At 33.7% G+C, this 17,629-nt stretch overlaps 1 pseudogene; it reads left to right on the plus strand.

The window, feature by feature from the left end:
- The first annotated feature begins 2,773 nt into the window (after positions 1-2,773).
- On the plus strand, positions 2,774-3,572 carry LOC143627083 (dehydration-responsive element-binding protein 1E pseudogene; annotated as a pseudogene).
- The last annotated feature ends 14,057 nt before the right edge of the window (positions 3,573-17,629 follow it).

Here is a 17,629-nt window from a genome sequence, read left to right on the forward strand (position 1 = left end):
AGCCCTGTAGATCGACACCAAGTCGACCACCGAACTCCTTAGTAACTTCCATTTCTTTATCCTTTGATTCCGCTTCCGAAGTTGATTTCGTAGATGTATCTACAGCGACACCCGGGTCTTCAGTTTCATTCACCTCAGGCAATTCTTCATTCTCGACCATCAGTGCTTGAAAAGAATTAGAAGTGTTGGCTGGGCCCATACCCTTTGTTTTTAAAACATTTACATCCTGGCCCAATATAAAAGGATTTAAGTTAAATGGATCATCATCTGACAGCCCATCATTCTTGAAACCATTAGTGGGCCTATTGTTGCTGCTGGAATAGTGCCCCCCAGATTCACAGCCCACTTCAACACATTTTTGTTTGGACTTTTTCCTTTTTAGCACATTGACCGAGTTCTCCACACCATAATTATGGCAATGATTGCCACCATCAATACCATAATCAATACCCGAAACCCCTTGACCAATGATAGGACTATGATTGTCCTCATCAGTGTCGTTGGAAGTCAATCTCACGTCTTCAACTATCTCTCTCCTGTTATCATTAATCTTATCATTAACTACTTCCTCAAAATCCTCCCTTTCCAAAACAGGTTCCATCACCGGAGAACACATCGGTTCCACAACCGGATCATCTTCCTGATCGACTACATTCATCGGAACACCGGACCACACACCATCGGTATCCTTAACGAAATCCGATATCCAATCTTTGTCGTCTTCCTCAATCCAAATTTTAAACGTTTTACCTCGCCATTTTAAATAAACTACCTCTTGGACTCGAGCTCCATGACTAAGTACAACACCAATGTAATGAAACAAATAGTCCAACTCCAGCCAAATCCAGCGAAGGTTTCTTGACCACCGCTCCAAAAAAGCTCCCAATGTTATCGAGAACCCTATCGTCTACCATGCACAACGGAATCCCCGCCACCTTCAACCATGCAAAACGTTCAAATGGCACCACTTGACCTTCCCAAACAGCCACAGAACTAAACAAATCAGGTCTACCGGTCATTTCATCTCTGGCCATGATTGCATGCTCCTTCGACCGGAAAGAGATCAGCGCCATCAACCCACCCAGGCACCGCACCTCTCCTTCCCGTAGCCCCATCTCATTCAACAACCACCTAATATTCTTAAGGACCTCTAAAGAGCAGGATTTAACAACTAACGATCTCCCATGCAGATTCTCAAAAGCACAAATGGAATCGTCAATATCAATCGTTTTCCCTTTAGATGCCCTAGAAAACGCCTCCTTAAACGACATGGTATTAGCAGCAAAAACATTCTGATTCCTGTTCCCTTCATCCGTACAAAACTGAGTATTCGTCCCGGCATTCTTGGAAGGACGAGAAGATCGTTGCTCATTGACTTCTCCTTCCTCCAAGACGAATCTTGCTACGTTAACTTTCAGTTTGAATTCTCCCAACCGAATGGAAGATAGAACCTTCTCCATCTCACGACGATCCTTGACATCCAATAAAGAGACAAATGTGAACCGTTTCCCCTCCCAGTTCCTTTTTCTCGCCACATAAATATCAAAGATCGACCAAAAATTCCTTTCCTCCTTAGCCAAATCAGCGCCACTGCATCTATCTGGGAGATTTTAAACGAAAAACTTGGTTATTCTAGCCGATATCTCCACCGGAATAGGTTTCCGGCTAGAGTCATAGAGAGAGTCCAAAAGTATCTTTTTAGTAAATATAGAATGGATGGAACAGATAACTATCTAACTGAATGTACCATCTTCAACCAAGGTAATATTGAAAGCTTCATTAGCCGTCTATTTGACCTATTTAAATCTAAACTTGATTTTTAATACATAACTGTAACTCAAGTTTTAATGTATATAAATTATGAACTATGTATATAAAATCTTTACGGTACGTGAAAAAATATTAAAATCTCTTATTTATACATATCAATATGTGTAAAAATACATACAAAATTGTAATTTTTTTTAAATATAAACGAACCCGCAACCACTAACTTGGTTTAGTGACAAATGTGCGTACCTTACAATTAAATGATTATGAGTTCTAGCCTCACTTACCTGGGCGTAGATAGCTTTAGGGGAACAGGTTCGGCCGAACCCGTATAAAATTTTGTTTTTGTATATATTAGTGTATGTTGACATCAAACCCGTATAAATTTCAACATCAAACCCGTAGAAAACCCAAATTTAAGTGTCAAACAATTGGTCATCCGTTCCTCGAAATTTTCCAAACCCGTAGGAAAATATTTCTGGCTGCGCCACTGCTCACTTAAGACATTGAGTAAAGTAGTTGGAAACAAATATATAGCTGTTCAAAAAAAAAACTTGACGACCCAAGTTCGAATTCAAATTTTTAACTTGTTAAAATAAACGAGCTGAACTTAAACTAAACCTAAGACATGTGATCGAATTTGGGACAAGTGTGAAAAGAAACAATTTCATGGTTTGGTTATGAATAATTGAAAATGACGTGACATAAGTGATAAGTGTCACCTTTTTAATAATAATAATAATAATAATAATAATAATAATCAAGTGGCTGATATGATAAGAAATAGTCCACATAGTCAAAGATTCAACAGTTAGTTAACAGTTGTCACACAACTTAACCGTCATAACCCACTTTCCCCTAACTTTCATCTTCCCAGCTGTCTCCTTATCATATCATCTTTCACTCCGTGTGCATTTCGCTTATCATACATATTCTGTCTCTATCTGTTTATAACAACTTTATAATATTATTATTATATATAGACTATACATATGTATATATAGCATCAATTTCACATTCACTCACTCACTCACACCAACATAAACTATAATTCACAATTTCACACATTTATATTTCATGGACACCTTTATCCAATTCCAATCATCATCATCACACTCTTCACTCTCACCTAATAATAATAATCACATTAATAATAATGCAATGGAATGTTGTTCAACATCGGATGAGGAAGTGATGTTGGCATCGAAAAACCCGAAAAAGCGAGCCGGGAGGAAGAAGTTTAGGGAGACAAGACACCCGGTGTACCGCGGAGTAAGGCCGAGGGATCCGGGGAAATGGGTGTGTGAGGTGAGAGAGCATAATAAAAAAACAAGAGTGTGGCTCGGGACGTACCCGACCGCTGACATGGCGGCCAGGGAGCATGACGTGGCAGCTTTGGCGATGCGGGGTCGGGGCGCGTGTTTGAATTTTGCGGACTCGGTTTGGCGGTTGCCGGTTCCAGAGTCGAGTGATGTAAAAGATACTCAAAAGGCTGCTGTGGAGGCTGCTGAGGCGTTTAGGCCTATAGAATCTGACGTGATAGCTGATGTGACCGGAAATAAAGAGTTAGTTGGAAATGAGGTTTATGTGGATGATGAAAGTATTTTTGGGATGCATGGGATTCTTGCTGACATGGCAGAAGGGATGATGTTACCTCCACCTAGGACTGTCGGATTTGAGGATGACGTGGAATTTTGTGTTAACGCGTCTTTATGGAGTTTTTGAATTTACCAATATACCCTTTTGAGTACAATAGAATGAAGTTGATATAATTGTATAATTGTAATATATACAAGCAAGACCTTTTTAAGCCAATAAAACAAAATAGTAAAGGTTGATTTTGTAATCAATATTTGTTTTTATCTCGTCACTAAAATTAAAAAAAAAATAATTCATTAAAAAATTTCTCTTAGGACATATGCGAATGCCACCGGTAGAACCAAGTGGCGGTTACTATGGAGCACCACCAAGCCTTCTACGGTATACGTTCTTACAGATAAGGATGCTTTCAAGGAATAGAGAGTTGATACAAATGTGTTACCAATTTACCATAAGACTCGGCTCGTCAACCAATCAGCTGGTACTGCTGCTTGACCTACCCGACCTAGATTGGATGTTCCATACGTATGATCTGTTCCATGCAAACATGATCGTTAGTTCAGATGTTTATCTTTGGGCGAGGTATCAAGATTGAAAAAGTAGGTGTCGGTTGGAAATATTGATGTTGGGAAATCATAATTTCGTTGTTTTTGCGGGCTAGTTAGTTGCTAGTTCGTGTTGTGAATATAATACCGCGTTTAAGAAAGAAAATATAAATATTTATCTTTTCTCTCTTGTTTTTGAGAGTTGATTATTGTAAATATTTTGGGTGTGCTTTTATAGTAATCGATTATTGAGAAATGAATTTAAGAGATCAGTTTAAAGCCCACCATAAAACAATAACCCTATAGCTCTGAATCTCACTTAGCCCATTAATTAATATGATGGACCTTTAGTTTACTCCAACCTTTTTGTTGTTGATTCTCGTTTGGGCCCACAAAACTTCATTTTATTCCAATATTACCAAGCCACCATTTCTTTAAAAAATTAAATTACTAAACCTAAATAATCATCATCATTATCGTACTCAGTATATCCCACTAATAGCAAAGTTATGGTAGAGTCTGAGGAGGGTAAGATGTATACAGCCTTACCTCTACCCCATAGGGATAGAGAGACTGCTTCCGGTGAGACACCCGGCTCGATAGTAGTTTTGCATCAAGCTTTTGACATAAGGCACTTAGCACTCAATCATCGAGACACCGGCTGATTGGTGCATGTACTCTTGTCTTTCGGCTATCAACGCTACCACATGATGCCTGATTAACCCTCCGCCACTTTTAACGTTATTTTCACGAGATTAGTAAAATAACGTCAAAATTAGTACAATTTCACTTTTACCCACTCAAGGGTTCACACATATATACATTAAACCTAAATATATATTATGCACTAAATAAGTAACTAGGGTGTCACATGGTCGGGGCTACTAACATATGTCTAGCAACCCTTCAACCTTCACGGATGAACACAAACGTCCAGAGGTATCGCAAAGCATTGCAAATGTTTACAATTTGGAAGTTGGGTTTGGTGATGAGAGGAGAGCAAGCAATGGGATGCATTATGTGCACCCTAGGAATATGTTTATTACCTTTCATCATATTCTATGGGACACGAACATCCCACTCTACGATTATATGACGCCGCTTGCTATACGACATCCCATTTTTCGTTTCATCACACACACACAGTGAAGTGTAAGGCCCCGTTACCGGTAGCCCTACTTTCGTGTTGGATTTACTCATAAACGCAGTTCCAAATATCAGAGTTAATTAAAACATTCGCGGAATATAAAAGCTTTCATAAAACATTTCATAACAAAACACGTCTTGTCTTAAAACATCATTTTGTCTTTCAAAATAAACGAAACATTAAACTTAAACGTCTTGAGTCTTCCGATGCCAGCCTCTTATTCAGTGCCACGTGTCTCCTCAAGCGAGCTGCCTCATCCTACTCACCTGCGTGCATACTAAAAGTCAGCTACGCTGAGTGAGTTCTAGTTAATCATACACTATACAATACACATAAACTTATATTCTTTCATTCATACTTTCATACTTTCATACTTTCTTTTGTATTAACTTACTTTCATATCTTACGTTATAAAGAGCATTACACCCTACATTCCTCGAGTATTATTAGGGCTCGGTACCCTCCTTCCTCGAGTATTATTAGGGCTCGGTACCCTCCTTCCTCGAGTATTATTAGGGCTCGGTACCCTCTTTCCTCGAGTATTATTAGGGCTCGGTCCCTCTTTCCTCGAATATTAGTAGGGTTCGGTTCCCTAGTTCTCGAATATTAGTAGGGTTCGATTCCCTCTTCGTTACCATACAACCATCCTTTCCTTCTTTTATTAACTTTATCACATTCATACACATAAGCATACATATCATACTTACCTTATACTTAGCGTTACAACCTGACAGTACGTGCAATATCCGAAGATCGTTCACGTACCCTCAAGCAATCATTCATACATATCACATCATTCACATAAGGCATACACTTATCTCTTAGGATAAGCGTATTAACAAACATATCGAGTATGCACACAACCCCGAAAACATAAGACATAAATGGGGCTAGAAACTCACCTGAACACGGTTACGTTCACCGTTAATCGTAATCCCTTTCTTCAGTTGTGCACGGCTGACTGTATAACAAGTATACGTATCAATTAACTATCACTACTCATATCATCTTTCTAGTCTTAACTACTACCCACAACGAACGGGGGTCCGGGGCCAGCGCCCCTGGCAGCGGGGTCTAGGGGCGGCAGCCCCTAGCAGGGTCCAAGGGGCAGAGCCCCTGGCTGGGGTCGAGCTGCCAGGTCAGCTTGGAAAAATTTTATTTCCATTAACTGTCTTAACACATTTTTCATTAGGTTTTTAATTTATTTCCTAATCGAACTTGATTTTAAGCGAAGTTAAACCTTAGGCGAACTTAGCTTTAAGCGAAGTTAAACCTTAAGCGAACTTAGCTTTAGGCGAAGTTAAACCTTAGGCGAACTTAGCTTTAGGCGAAGTTAAACCTTAGGCGAACTTAGCTTTAGGCGAAGTTAAACCTTAGGCGAACTTAGCTTTAGGCGAAGTTAAACCTTAGGCGAACTTAGCTTTAGGCGAAGTTAATCCTTAGGCGAACTTAGCTTTAGGCGAAGTTAATCCTTAAGCGAACTTAGCCGTAGGCGAAGTTATCTGTTAGGCGAACTTGGCTGTAGGCGAAGTTATCAATTAGGCGAACTTGGCCTTAGGCGAAGTTATCAATTAGGCGAACTTGGCCGTAGGCGAAGTTAAGCTTTGAAGGCGAAGTTAAGCTTTGAAGGCGTAGTTAAGCTTTGAAGGCGAAGTTGCCCAGTTCGCAGGCGAAGTTGCCCAGTTCAGCCACGGGTTTGGTTTTTATCAAGCATTTTGGCGATTTTAATACCCTTGTTATGGTTCGACATCACCCACTACGTTCCCTAACCGTTTTCGGTCGTATATATACCCCGTATATACTATAAAGCTTGGATCTTTAAACTTTAAAGGTCAAGAACATACCTTTTGTGCTCGTTTGGATCTCGTTTAACTTGTTTAATTACAACTAATCGTTTACTCTCTCTCGGATCTTGCTCGTTTCTCTCCCTCGGCCGCCTGCCGTATATGGCGATGTGTGGTGTGTGTGTGTGTTTTGGAGTGTGTTAGAGAATAAGATGGAAATGAATGATGGTTTAGGGTTTAGGAGATATTTATATCCCTTAAAGCCCATGGACCTAAGGCCCATTCTCATTTAACCCATCTCAATTAATCTAAGTCCATGATCCGTTCTTTACTCGATATTAATTTATTAATAACGCGAAATCACTAAACGTAACTTTCTTTATTCAACATTATAAATTTCAGGATGTTACATGAAGTGTATAATGTTGATCCTGTTTATGTTGACTAATGTATGCGGTTTAGTGGGCGTGTGGCTCATCGTTTTATGGTTGAGAATTTGCGATAGAATGCTGGTGATCGTTTTATGGTTGAGTTTTTTTTCTTCATGTGACCTTTTGTGTTAGAGGTTGTTTATTTCTTTTTGTTATTAATTGCTTTATTAAAATGTGTATATAGAATGCATTACGTAGAACAACTTGGTTGTATGAGATATCTATACACGACATGTTCTTTCTATCTTTTATATTTAATTAATCAATCAATATCCATCTAGAATTATTTTATTTAATTATTTGTGTCTATGATATTAATTGTAAAGTAATAATTAATTGAGTTGGTGAGTGATGATGATGAGATGATCGACGTATGGTGAGGCAAAGATAATTTATAGGGATTAAACCTAGTAAATATTAAATAAATTATTTATTACTTTAATTATCTTTTGTTATAGACAAACTCAACACAACTTATTCAACACAAATACCATTATTTTATTGTTACTATATATATAATTATGTTAGGAACTTCGGGTATATAATCGGATAAATAGGTTCATATTATCGGGTAATCGGGTCAGATAATCGGGTATATTAGAAATCCCAGACCCGTCCAAACCCGCGAAAAATTTCAAAACTAATCCCTGACCCGTCCTAAAATCTAATGGAACAGGTAAGACCCGTCCCAATTATGCCGGGTTTCGGGTATTCCCATCGAGTTCAGGGTTTTACTGTCATCCCTTATCAAGTAGCTAGAAAATAAACATAAACAAAGTTAGCAGAAGACCAAAACATGTTATAGGTGTTTTGTTAAAATAGATTCTTTGATTTGATTTGGTTTGGTTTGGTTTTAATTTCATTATACGTGCCAAATTCGTTACCGTGGATGACAATAATAAAATAATCTATTTAAGCATTTTATGATTATTTCAAAATAAAATAATATATCTCGTTTTATGATGTGACGAATACTATTGTTGTGTTAGAATCACTTTTTAGTAGTTTTTATGGAGAATTGTTGCTATTAAGTTAAATGCACCTTTATAACTTTCACAAAGTTTAATTTAGATAGAGATGTTTTTGTTGATTACATTCATTTTTATTATAAAACTAGTTTGAGCCTCGTGTATTACACGGGTAATTAATGAAAAATTTAAATTTTAACTATGAAGTGAATTACAGTCAACAAAATCATCAAATATTGTTAATACTAATTTATATATAATTACAGAAATTACATAAATAAGATTACACAAATATGTTACAAATAAGCAAAACTTTTCTTGTACATTACATTTGTGATTGTATTTGTTGGTATGCATTGTTTATCAAAAATCAAAATCTTTAATCCATGTATGCTTGTAATTCTTGTTAAGATAACATATATGTCTGCTTATAACTCTTGATATAGCCATGTATAGTTATCTTTGTGACAAATAAGGTTATTCAATTGCATACCGCGACCCTAGATAAATGATAATATATATCCATGATACTAACAAAAAAATATTCATACACATAAATCGTCATATCTTTTGATCAATTAATATGTATGATGTCATTTGAGATCATTCGCTCATGTTTATAAAAAAAACATGATAATTCCACAAAAAAAAAACAGATTACCTGAACTTTGATGATATAATCATCCATAGAGTCTTTAGAATTTGGAATTGATTGATCATGATAAACTATTTGTTGTTATTAATATACCGCATGTGTCAAATTTTAATTAATTTTATATATTTAAATTAACAATTATATAATCAAGAAACATATAAATCATAAAATTTAAATATAACAAAATGATTTGTTTCATTTCGTATGAGTGAAAAATGACAAAGAAATAATAACCTTAAAGTCATGTTCAACTAACAGTGACTTTAAAAAATTGTGTATAGCTTTATTATTTTGAATATAAACTTTAATAGACACTTTAATTATGTATTACCCAACATGTAACACTAACATAACCTTAAATTGTTGTATTTGTATAAATATAAAATTACTAAGTTAATATAATATTAAAATGATGTAAATAACTCATGAAAACGAAATTCTAGGTTTCCATATCCTAAATGATTTCTTGAAAAACGAAAATAGTGGAAAGGGATTGAAACATATTTTTTGGTTTAAAAATTTGAATACTTTTAATTAAGTAATTTGTCTAATAAGACATATTAAATTAAATATATTTGAATGTATAAAAAAGTATAAATCAAATCATAAAATATATGTTTATGGAACATTTCTGTCTAAGTTATGAAAGAAAAATATTGAAAACTGAATATTGTTCTTCTTGTTGCTAACCATTTATACTATACAAAAAAGTTATATAAATAAATGATAGATAGTTCATATAGTAACTCGTTATTCATATGGATTATAATTATAATATTCAACTTCAATGATTTAATGCTAAACACAAAAATATATATAATATGTATTCTTCATGTTTGCAATATGTATATAAAATGTTTGGAGAAATTAAGAAAATACACATTTTCTTGAATTCAAATACATATGAGAAAATTTTAAATCTAAATTTAAAACTAATCTTATGTAAAAAAAAGGTATCCACGACTGCTCCAATCCTAGTTTAAAAACAAGTTATAGTTTACTATGATTTTAATTACATATGATTTTAAAATTTATTTAATAGATCTGCAACTTCAGATATTTCCTTGTTTTCTTATCTTTCACCATTAATATTAATACATGAATCGAATATGATTTAAATTTTTAATAAAAATAAATTTGAATTCATATATTGAAATAACTTAAAATATAAGGATCATATGTTGAAATATTAAAAAAAGAGTGAAGAGGGCTATGAGAGTGACAAGTGGCAAAAATGAATAGTTATTTATTAGAATAGATATTGGTGTATATCAAAAAAAAAAAAGTTATCTTGTTATTAATTACAAAGAATTGTAAGTTTCTTGTTATTTATTACAAAGAGTTGTGAGTTTCTTTTTGCATATAGGTGTAAGTTTACAAGGTACAAACTAATATAATTGTTTTATACTTTGACAATGTGTATCTCGTACGAGCACAAACGCGAAAAGTTAGTTTTTACATTAGATTTTCATCAATGCTTAGAAAAACCTTGTCACTTCAAACTTCATTCATATATATATATATATATATATATATATATATATATATATATTTAAGTTCAAGAAAGAAATCAAATTATTGCAAGAAATGAAAAAAATGAATATGAACCACTAGTTTTATTTTAGGTTTTAAATATTTAAAAATAAATAAAAAAGATGTAAATGCAACAATAAATGCACTTTCTCTCTCCAATTAATACAACTAATATAACCATAATAAATCTCTCTCTAATTAATATATCTAACTAATTTAACTATAATAATTAAAAAGATAAAAACACTACTTTAGTTCTATTTTTTATTTACACATTCTTTATTTTATTCAACATAAATACAATTTATTCATATAATAATATTCTTTATATTAAAAAAATAATTTTCACTCAATTTATTAGCATGTTTTTAACACTAAATATCAAAACATAATATATATATATATATTTTTTCAATTAGTATGTTTATAAAATTATTGTCATAAATAATAATAATAAAATATCATACAAATGTGTCAATTAAATGTAAACAATAAATATACAACCTACACAAAGTTATATAACCTACACTTGTTTTGAGCGATAAAACGTACACCATACAAAAAGCATACAACTTACATATGTAATTCGACATCAACAATTATATAAACTACACAAAGTACACATATCCTACACATGCGTAGTTATATGTTTTTCGTATGTAGGTTATATGTTTTTTTTTATTCTTAGAACAAGTGTAAGTTATATGTTTTTGTGTAGGTTGTATATTTTTTATTGACATTTAATGCAAACAAGTGTAAGATAGTTTTTTGTATTATTCATCACAATGTAACTACGTGTTAATGGATATTGATATGTTGAGTTTGAAGAAATTAGTTTTGAATAAAAAGAAATTAATGTATGAATAAATTGTATTTGTGTAATATAAAATTTTCGTGTGTAGGTTATATGTTTTTCGTGCGTATGTTATATATTTTCGTGTGTGTTGATGATAATTTTTTTGTGTAGGTTATATGTTTTTCGTGTGTAGGTTATATGTTGTCTTATTCTTAAAACAAGTGTAGATTATACGTTTTTGTGTAGGTTGTATGTTTTTTGTTTATTTTTAATGCAAACACATGTAAAATGGTATTTTGGTATTATTCATTATAATGTAAGTATGTTTTGATGGATATTAATATATTGAGTTGGAAGAAATTAGTTTTGGATAGAAAGAAATTTTAATGTATGAATAAATTATACTTGTGTAGGATAAAAATTCAAGACACAAAAAATAAGTTATAAAAATAAAGAAATTCTTAATATTTTCTAATTATAATAATTTAATTAGTTATATTAATTAAATAAATAAGTATTATAGTTTATTAGTTATATTAATTGAGGAAAGAGAATAATTAATATTTTTTTATTTAGCTTTAAGCATTTAAAACTTAAAGCAAAACTAGTGGTTCATATTCATTTATCACATTTCTTGCAATAATATCATTTATCTCTTGAACCATCCCCTATATATATATTCTTACATTTTCTGCATATTGCTGGAACTTAAGCATTGGGGTCGGGAATCTTAAAATAAATAAATAAAAATGAGTTGTTACACATTAAAAAAAATTTTAAAAAATCATAAATAAACACTTGAATATACCCCCCCCCCCCCAAATTACAACTCAGTCCGACAACCTTTAAATTACAACTGGCTACCCACTCCCTAATTTTAGTTTTACTCGGCCCAAAGTCAGGGGGCAAGACCCTCATTGGCACCAATGATGTCCCGCCCCTGTTTCCAAATCATCACCACCTTTTATATTTATTTTCCGAATGATTTGAGATCCTTTAATCTAAATTCTCCAGGAGTATAATATTTGGAGTATAAACACGGTATAGGCTTTTGGCGTATTATTGTAAGTTATTTTTTTCTTTTCTTTTTGTAGCTTCTGTTATATACATAAATCTTTTGTTGGTCTTTAAGCAAAAAAAAAATTGTTATTAAAATGTTTATAACATTATAAGCATGTCTTTTTATTTTTGGTTATCAAAGGTTGACTTAACAACGTCCCATATATAGGAAAATGGCTACATGATCACCATGGTGACCATTCACAATCTACTACTAGTAGTGGGTGCGGTTTAGTGGGCGAGTGGTTCATCAGTTTATGGTTGAGATTTGATTTTTTGGTCAAACCTAAAGGTTATTTATTTATTTATTTAATTTCTGTTATTAATTGTTCCATTAAATGTATACTTAGAAAAACATAGTAACGCAACATGTTTATTCAACTTTGGTATTAAATTAATCAATTAATACTGTTCTAGTATTAGGGTTTATATATGTTTTTACATGATATATAGTACACCTAACCTAGGAACATATTGTTTTTTGATTAATTATTTGGGTGTGGTATGTGAGTAATAATTAATTAAGTGGGTGGGTGATGATAATTGATAAGTGGTCATCTGGTGATACAAAGATATATAACCCCTCCCTAGCTATGTCAATTTTATGTTATAATTTATACTAATTAAACCTAACAAATTGTTAATTATGTACAATTATTTGTTTATAGATGTCTTCTAAGTCTTATCAAGTGATTAGAATGAATGGCCAAAACATGTCTTCCGTTATTTAACTGATAACTAAATCATTTTGGTTCCGTTTGGTTTGAACTTTACTATACGCCTCTAAATCGTAAACACGAGAGTAAGATAACCTTTTCTTTTGTGTTGAACGAATATCACCATCGTGTTGCAAGATTTTTTGGTAGGTTTATTGGTAACGTTATTTATTGAAAGTAGTTGTATAATGTTAAATTCAACATGCACATTTATATTCTTAACAAAGTTTAATTCAAAGCATGTTTTTCAATTCTAAATAAATATATCTATACTATATGGGGATCTCTTAAATTTTAGGAGGTACCACTCTTATTGCATATTATACAAGTAGCATAAATTTTTAAAAATTTAGGGGCAATTTAGCCTTTGCTCATTCAAAAATAAGTTACAATAATGGTCCTTCAATTTTAATCAAGTTTTGTTAATTTATTAAATAGTTACACATTTCCCTCTAATTTCTAAACCAACTACCCCCATGACTCTTTAACGACCGTAACATTTTAACTATTTAATATTTTTTCTAAAAAATTACACCATAAAAACGAGCATTTTATTCTCTTTTATTTGAGTATGGTATTGCTATAGTTTATTAATTTTTAAAAAACTAACATGTTACGCGATTACCATTTATTACCGGCAACTGGTCGGACATGTTCGGCTAATGGTGTTGGAATGGGTTAGATTGGAACATGTTAATTAGAGATGTTCAAAACGGTTTGGGACTAGGAACCGGAACCGGTTCCTAACCGGTTCCTATATTCCAAACCCCATTATAAACCGGTTCCAGGCTCGAACCGGTTAGGGAACCGAACCGGTTCTCCCACCCTCGGACCCCTAACCTATCTAACCGGTTCTTATCGGTTCCTAAACCGGTTCCTGAACTGTAACCGGTTCCAACCGGTTACAGTGTAAAATTTTTTTTTCTTTTTTTCGTTTTTTGTTTGCGATTTGGATTCTAAACTACGATTCGTATTTATATAACATGAAAAATAAAAAAAACAATTAACATAAAATTCATTTTATTTACTTTAAGAAGTTCAAAAAAAAAGGTTACATGTTTTAAAATCTTCAAAAACAAACTAACAAAACATTAAACTTATAAATATAAAGTTGTAACATATTATTTCTAGAAAAGCCTTCTTGTTCGTCGTAATTATTGAGCGGCGACTTCTTCCTCGGGATTACTTGTAGAAATGCCTTCTTGTTCGTCGTGCACTCGAACATCAAGTGGTGTTTCATCTTCGAGAGTGGTTACGTGTTGAATACGATCGATTGAGTCCAAGTGATCCTTTAAGCAAATGCACATCTCCACCGACTCCGAATTTAGTCTTGTTCTTCTCACCGATATTACCCTGCCACTAAGAGAAAAAGCGGATTCCGAAGCTACCGTAGAAGCTTGGACGGTTAGTAAATCACGGGCCATGGTGGCAAGAATCGGAAACTCGGTTTCCTTTACCTTCCACCAAGCCAAAACATCAAAAGTGTCATATTCCTCTTCGGATAAACCGGTAGAGTAATCATTTGCACTATACCTTCCTAGTTCGCTTGAAGGGGTGTTACCCCTTTGTTTTATAGCCGTTACGTTGCGAACGGTGTTCATAAGGCTAATCATGGGATCTCGTACTCTAGTAGCACTTGAACTTGATGAAGACCCCCCCGACATAGGCATGTGTATGTTTGACCCATATTTATTTAAATAAAAGTCATACATAAATTTAAAATTCAAGTTAAAATAATTTTTTGCCTCTGTTGAAAAGTTTGGGTCAACTTCATGCATATCTAAGGCTGAAAAAATTTCGTCTATCACACATTCAACCCCCGTAACATTTAACATTGGGTTTAAAGCGGCGGCGCAAGTAAAAACCGGTGGCAATTCAAGAAAGTATTTTTTTAATTTAAACTTCATTGGTAATATGATGTTTGAAAACATTGGACTTTTATATTCAAATTCTTTAAGATTGTTAACCATTAAAAATAACTCCGAAAGAACCAAGGGACTTGTCGGATAATACGTTCCCGATAGTTTCGTAGTTGATGTTTTAAAAACTTCAAGAAAAGTCGATAAGTCATTGATAATTTCCCATTTCTCATTTGAAAAGGGGATTGCCAAATCATTCTCGGCAAGACTAGAATGAAACATTTGTAAAGTTTCTCTTTGTTCCAAAGCACTTTGAAACATTATGCAAGTGGAATTCCATCGATGAGGTATATCCCAATTAGCTCCCAAAGCTTTTCTTCCCGTATCTTTACAAAATTTTCTATAATCCATTTGTCTTTTTTTACTTTTCTTAAAAACTTCATGTATCATTAGTCTAAAATCGTTTATAACCGATGTAACCTCATCCGAAGCAAGTCCGTCTTGCACGATTAAATTAATGATATGTGCAACACACCTTGAGTGAAAAAATACACCATTGCAAATCGGCGTATATTTTAATTTTAATTTATCAACCGCCGATGTATTATTCGACGCGTTATCAAATGCCATTGAAAATATTTTATTTTCTAGTTTATAAGTTTTTATAACATAATCTAAAATTTCAAACAAATTATCTCCCGTATGTGGATACTCAAAGAGTTCGAAAGCAATGGTGCGTTTCATCATTTCCCACGATGACGGGTCTACCCAATGAGCGGTGACACAAAGATAAGATTCGGGTAGACCATGTGGAGCCGACCAAACATCACTAGTTAAGTTTATTCCCGTATTTATATTTTCAAAATATGCAATTAGTACCTCTTTGGCCTTCTTCCACAATTTTAAACAATAACGTTTAAGAGTATGACGACTTACGTGAGTGTATTGTGGTTGAAGCGTATCTCGAATCATGGCGGTTAAGCGAGGGTTGTCGAAGTGGCTAAACGGCAAAGCTTCTTGAATCACAAACTTCGCCATACGATCTTGAACTCGATCAATTTGGTATGTAAATATTCCGCATTCACTATCCATTTGCGTTTGTTGCGAATCGACGTTCTTTTTCAACGCCTTGCAATACGGTTTTTCGATGTGTTTCTTCAAATTTGAATTCGAAAGTGGGTTTAAATAAACCCCACAAAACTTGCACCGAGCCTTCAATGAATGGTCACTCAATTCAACCAAATCCCAATTGCACCAAATCTCTTGATTACGATTATGAGGTACAATACGAACGAAACTTGGTTCGGCGTTGGAACCTTGACCAACCGATGATTGTGAGGCAGCCATAACAACAAATATGAATATAGAAGAAGAGAAAACAAGAGATTAGAGAACTCAAAACGTTGTAATAGCGTTTTTTTGTATTTTTTTGCGTTCGGGTTTGCGTTTTGAGTGTTGTGATGAACCCATGACACCAAATACCTATTTATACTAGTAGTGGGGTGCTTGGGGGAGCCAAAAAACGGCTATTTTTGACCCCAACAGTCAAAAAAACGGTCAAAAAAACGATTTCCAACGGCTATACTCGATCAAACGGCTAGAACCGGTTAGGAACCGGTTCCGGATCGGTTCCGGTTCCTACCCGCCCCCACTCAGAAACGCAAGAACCGGTCACGGATCATCGGGTTGAATCAGATAGGGTCCGGTTCCTACAAAAAACGGGTAGGAACCGGTTCGGGTCTACCGGTTCGATTCCAGGAACCGGTTTGAATGATCATCTCTAATGTTAATACAAAAATGGTTAATATAGTTCATCGTGGGATGAGTTTAGATCTAAAGGGTTCATGTCAAAATGGAATTCGAGTCGGAACTGGTCCGTCAAAACGAATTGGCTTAAAAAATAGTTTATTTGAAATTACTATACATTTCATCTTTGCTTCTTGCTTGTCGCCACCAGTTACGCGCGTTTAAGCATCAGTTACGTGGATGACATACCGAGTTGCTCACGTATAGACGTTATGTGATGCGCTTACTGGCACCGGCTACATGTCCGATGCCACGTTAAATGCATACCACTGTCGGGTTACTTACATACCGTTGCGAGGTTACAAACATACTAACACCAATTACGTTTGCACGTACACCGCTGCATCGCGTGGACAACTGGCTAGTTATGAGTAAAGTACAAATTACGTCCTTTATATTTGATATGACTTGTAAATCTAGTCTTTTAACTTTAATAAAGTCACTAAACGTCTTTGAAATACATATATCATGCACACGTCTCGTCCTTTACCCTAATTGTATATGCATCTTTTAAATGACATGATAAATAACTAAAATGCCCTTTAATCTATATCTATACTATTTATAATACAACAACGATATACATCTTAACATTGAAATAATACAAATTTTAATTTATATTGAACAAGAGTTCATGCATATTTTATGATGTTAAGAGGGCATATATGTCTTTTTATACAATCATATACACAAATTACAAGATACATACCGGTTTAGCATTATCGTTACTCAAGTCTTTACAACATTCAACATTTATCCTTACCCACATATATTTTTTAAATTTTATTCTTAAACTAAGTTCTCTCATGATTTTTATTCGATATTAAAATTTTCATGCATGAATATTTTTTATAATAAAATAACATCATAAAAACGAACACTTTATTTTATTTATTTTGAGCATGGTGTCACCATAGTATTTTTTTCAATGCAAAAAGAGTTTTAAAATGTTACGTGATTA

The sequence above is a fragment of the Bidens hawaiensis genome, unplaced genomic scaffold (assembly GCF_021521415.1).
Source record: "Bidens hawaiensis isolate Kalapana, Puna unplaced genomic scaffold, B.hawaiensis_p1.1 tig00004595_1, whole genome shotgun sequence".
Classification (NCBI taxonomy): domain Eukaryota; kingdom Viridiplantae; phylum Streptophyta; class Magnoliopsida; order Asterales; family Asteraceae; genus Bidens; species Bidens hawaiensis.